Raw genomic sequence first — 5,911 nt, 5'->3', positions numbered from 1 at the left:
CTATATTTGTCAACCACACTAGGGCAGGAGTTGGGACCCTGGAATAGTGGTATGGACTGACTTATGTCAATACTCTTCAGGACTAGAACCCTCTGATGTAGATGGGTCAAGTCCACATGGAAAAGCACTTGGCTGAGATCTCCTCTAGGCCCTACATATTGTCCATTACATAGTTCTTATTTTTTCTCTTCCTCTTCCATTCAACATGCCCTAACTAGCAGGGCACAGCCTGCTAGGAAATTCCTAGAGGATTATTCCTGAAGTTCACAATAGCCCAACTTTGCAGGCAGCCAAACTTGGAACAGTCAGCACTCATACTGTCTGTGTGAGGGTAAACTCCCCTCTTAGCTGGGCTCAGTTTTACCCTTAGGATCTTGGCAGGAATACGATGGCTCATTCCAGACAGGAAACTGACAGTGATATATTACTGACATATACTACTGTGTGAACTTCATAAAGTACCAAGGGACCAGCACCCAGGAATGAATCAAACTGATGGCGCACACACTGGGCTGAACCTATGCCAGGCTTCCCAGCCAACTCCCACATAGTCACACATGACCTGTTATTTATAACCTATTATATTTAAAGGTATTTCCCTACCTCTCCCACTTACGCACACATCCCTTCCACTGGAATGGAGTAAAGACGTTATTTGGAAGTTGTAACTTCCAGTTACAGCTGCCCACTCATCAGCAAAGAATACCTCTTTGCAAGCTCCATTCACTACGTGGCTCTGCTCATTTATTCTAAGAACATGAATCCAGCATATTGTCCCATTCTGTGGACAAGCACTCTTAATTCTACCTTACAAACAAGATGCTTGCAGGTGTGATTCATGCCTCAGTGGTAATGACACAGAGGTGACAGGCAGAAGCTGAGATAATTATTTTGAGTGAGACTATGAAACAAATTGCTGACTCCTTAGTAGAAGTAATGTGCTGCAGATTGTCAAAATCTTTTTTTTTTTTTTAAAAAAAAAGTTATCAAATTTATATGATCTTTTAGGTGTTTTCCCTTTTCTTTAGGCACCTCCTTCATTTCTGTTTCTGGATCCTGTTAAACTAAGTCCATTAGAGATTGGCACACAGATGCAAAAAACTTCCTGGAAAAAAAAGACTATATTTGCAGGATGTGTGTGTCTGGAGCATGTGCACGTGTGAAAACAGTTCTATGTGCGCAGACACACTCACAGCTTTTCACACTAAAATTCTGCATGGCACTGTGAGAAGGATCCCCTGGGTACTTTTGACATGAACTTGGGCGTGCAATATGACCTGGGTATTTCACAAGCAAGAGTTGACCATGATCAGCAAATGCCAGTTTGTTCGTTAAATGCTGCTATTGCTTCTTGCATTTAGTATGATGAGAAACATGTGGTTAAGAAGGACAGACTGTTGTATGACACCTTAAAAGGAAGTTTTTAAGGATTGCCTTGCTAAAATGGCTTGGCTAAGTTATTAGCACGTTGTTACTTAAAAGGAAATGTTGCAATGCAGAAACAATTGGTTTGTGGTTATTTCACCATTACCGGTGTTGAAGGTTTTTGCTATCTACTTTACAGCACTTTTTTTTTTGTTAAAAAGAAGGATTTTTCTACTCATTCCAATGACTTTCAGACTGACTCGTATTGTGTTTTGCCATTTATTTAAGTTCCACCCAGTGGAGGAGATTTATGAGTGAAACAACAGCCTTATGCTCATTGCATGCACCTGATTCCCTCCCAGACTATGTTAAGCACTTAAAAAGTGAACATTTAGATAGTATTACACTTAGCATTACACTTAATGACTGAGACAGTCATTAAGTAGGCACAGTCAGGCCAGGCAAAGAGCAGACGCTGTTGAGGGATGCTAGCACAAGTAATTCAGGTCAATAGCATAAATTATTTGAAATACTTGTAAATAGATGAATACTTGTGTCCTAAGAGTTTATGCAATCAGTTCTCCTAAAACTTTTTGACAATGGGGTAGCTGTGCCTCTTTTAACCTCCATGAGGGGGAAACAATACCCCTTGTTTCTGCACTTTATCCTCTGTTCTGTGGATGGTTGCTTTTTCATTAATTTCCTGAACTTTTCAAGCTTGTGTCTCATAAAGCTAGCATAGCATGAACTCCATGCCTAGAAGAGGTAAAGTAGTATCTGCACTCAGGCCTCATTATACATTTTTACAGAGGTCCCAACAAGTTGTGTCTAAGCAAGTACAAGGCCAACCTTGCTAAAGTGTATTGATTCAATATCTTTCCTCCTGAGGATATCTGTACTGATTTGTCTGTATTTTAAAGTCCCTTTGCTTTTCACACATTCCATTCTGCTGACTCTGAATCTCCATGAAGGAATCTAGTCTATAGTCTGTTCTCAGCACAGATGTGACCATTAACACAAGATTCATTCATACCTGAACTCTCTGATTCATTACGTTTCACAATAAAAGATGTTTTGCAGTTTGCCAGTACTTCTTCTGCTCTATTTGCAGTTTTATAATATTTAGCTCCAGTATGGTAGTGGATGGATTATCTTCTTTTCCTTGCTTGTGTCTTTTGGAAAATTCAGGAAAGAAAATGCTGAAATAACCCATTCAAAATCTCTGCATGTAGTGTACTCCAACAATTCAGAACCCTTTACAAACAATAACTCCATAGAAAAAAAATAATGTATGGTAAATTATTCACTTGCCCATTCCTTATCCATGAAGAGATTTATTTAAATTTAATTTTTATTTTATTTTATTTTTTTTTTACTTACCATCCATGCTTCCTTGCTCCTCTGTGTCTTGGACTTTGTATTTCTGTGAGCAACTGTAGGGTTATATGATAAGACTTCAAGCTCTGGTTGTGTGGCAGCATTTATAGAGAAAACTCTAGGCCTCTCCTTCTGTTCAAACCAATTATAATTCACATTAGGTGGGTGAGGCAGGTAAGTCATACCAGTGGGCATGTAAACTTCCTAGTGACCATATATTAGCTCATGGGTTTTAACACACCGCACTTATGCAATTCAGGCTACATATCCAGAGGGTTGACTGAGATGCTCAGAAAAGTAGAACATTTAATTGCATACTTGGAATCCGGAGTTTCACATACACTGATGCATCACTTGGGAAGAGGACAGGGTATTTTTTGAGTCAGTATGAATGAATATATTTTCCTAGCATGATCCACAGGTGATTATTAATGAAATAAAAGTATGTATTCATAATAAAATTCATATGGTTTCCTCCCTATGAGTATACTCATAAGCCTTAAAAAAAAAAAAAAAAAACCTTTTCATTTACCTCATCAGTCCTCTTTTTGGGATCACCACAGTAACGCCTTTGTGTCAGTCCCTCCTTAGAGTCTCTGTGAATTAATACGAATAGCGTTAATGCTGTAAATGCAATGTAAGCTGCTATTAACTTGACAAACTACTGAATGCTGAATAGCTCTGAGGAGTAGATCTCAAATAGTAATTCTCCCTGCACAAAGGGAAACTTCATCCTCATAAATTAAAGAAAACACTAATTTTGTAGCAGGTACAAATTAAGACTATAATATTTGTACTTCTGTAGCGGTTACTCATCTAGTTTCTGACTATAAAGGCACAACATTATAAGTTAAAATACTTTGATCTGCATGTACAGGGCATTTTATAGATACAAGGAAAAAAATGATTTGTTGGTAATGGATCTCTGTATCTTTTCATATTGGAGCTTCCATTTCTTTACATTTACACAGATTTGAATAAGGTATTTTGTCTCATTTTATTATCACTTTATCTCACTTATCTACAATGAGGAGCAGAACCTGAAGTTATCTCAGGAATGTTAGTGCTTATCTTGAAGAACTTGAGGAGTGGAGGTTTCATAAGATCAGAAATGGACAAGCATAATACCTGCATATACTAAAATGAGGTAAGAGCCATGAGAAAGAGCTTATAAATTAGATTACATCAACTAATTTGATGTCATTTCCTGGAAAATACTGGAATAGATAAAATTGTTAGCATCTAGATGATGATTAAAAGCTAGCATGAACTTGCCAAGGAGTCAGCTAAGCTCATGTAATTTTTTTTTCTAGACAGATCAATAAACCGGAGGACAAATGACATCATCCATATTGACTTTTATTTGCAACAAGAGCCGACATAGCATTTTCATACTTTGGAAGCAGTATTTACACAAAAATTCTGTTAGGTAATGGCATAATTTGTTGAAATAAATAGTGTGTTGTTTCAAAGATTCACTGTCAAAGTGGAAGGACGTGGTGACTGAATTTCCATGAAAAGCTGCCTTGGAACTTTCATGTCTATTAAATATGCTCTTTCTGTTGGGGATCAAGTTGGATCAGTCTAAAACAGAGGCAAGTGGGAATATATGATGACAATTTTCCAAAAATGTGAGAAGTGGTTATAGAAAGTGAAGGCCAGTCAAGGCGTCATGGGCTTAAAAAGCTTCAGTCTGTGACTAAAAATATTAAGGTTAGGTATCAAATAAAATGTTGGCAATGCAGATAGGTATTCAGCTTGACACTATAGGTAGGTTGTGAAAATATTCATAATTTTTTTTCCATGGATATTAAGAATGGACTGAATGCACGTTTGTCGAGGATAATACATACATCTGTAGTCAATCTTACCTTCTGGAATTTATTTTGATGTCAAAGCTGTCACAGTGACTTTTTTGCCCCTGCTGTGTACTCCTGGTACTAGAAGTTGAACTGTATGACGTAGAGAGGGACTTAGCTGGGAAACTAAGTAGGCTGCATTCAATATTGATTCTGTCTTGTTTGCCTTGCTGTTGCTTCGTTGCTTTGACTTACTTACCCATAGTGAATAAACTTCCCATTGTGTCCTATGGTGAAGAGTTTCTAAATTCCTGACTTCCTAATACACAAGCCTGTAGTTTTTTTTGCATGTCACATTCATCTCAAATGTTCATTTCAAGAAAGGAATGTAATGTTTTGCACAAAACAGTGGAATGTTAGCACAGTATTTGCCCAATATTGCATCAGTTGAGATTCTTGTTTCTGTCAATACAGGTCAGTTCCCAAGAACTGTCAGGAAGCCCCACAGCAGTCTTTATTGCTTACCTCACGAAGGTAAAATTTGTCCTACCTTCAGACACTTTGGCACTTGCTCCCCAAAAGAAGGCATTTATATGTGACCCTAAAATAACCACATCTTCTTCTTGTGCAGAGAAAAGCTGCCTCCTTTTTAGAATCCATTAAAGTTCACTGACTTTCTGTATCTTAGAGCAATGAATTTCACATTGTAATTATGAGTTGTGTAAATAATCTTCTAAACATTTCCTTTCACATTTAAAATTCGCTGTCAAAATTAAGAGATACCCATGGCTTTGCTTCACTTACTGTTCAGTGTTTTATATTCATGTAAAATATTATATTTTTATCCCTAAAATTACATAATTTCAGACTTTTCAGTCTCTTGTCACACTGATATCGTAGTTGGACTATGTCATGCATTTCTGAAGCTCATTTAATTTCTTCTGTATATTTTTTATGTGTAGTATTGAACATGATGCGGCAGGGAGAATACACCATCAATAAATAGCATTATAATACTTTTTAGAATTTCCAGAGCTATATTTTATTAATCCAGTTTTTGGTGGCTTTGTGTGTTTTAAGCATCCCAGAAGACTCTATTTCTGAATCCTTTACAAATGAATGCTGCCATAATGGGATATAAAATAAGACCCTGGACAAGATGTTTAGATGTGTAGATGAATAAAGAAGTGCATATTTGAATTGTGAAAATGTTTTCTAGTTGCATGTGCTCACCCTGCCAATCCTATTTGTTTTGTAACCTCGGAGCATTATGGCTACAGCAACACTAGCATTAGAATAGCATTTGTTTTTTGGCAAAGCTGAAATTTTTCAAAGAATTTGAAGCAGTACTTCATCTGGAACTAAGTGCT

Source organism: Cygnus atratus, chromosome 16 (genome assembly GCF_013377495.2).
Source record: "Cygnus atratus isolate AKBS03 ecotype Queensland, Australia chromosome 16, CAtr_DNAZoo_HiC_assembly, whole genome shotgun sequence".
NCBI lineage: Eukaryota > Metazoa > Chordata > Aves > Anseriformes > Anatidae > Cygnus > Cygnus atratus.
The sequence above is the reverse complement of the archived record's forward strand: the minus strand, read 5'-3'. Positions refer to the sequence as shown.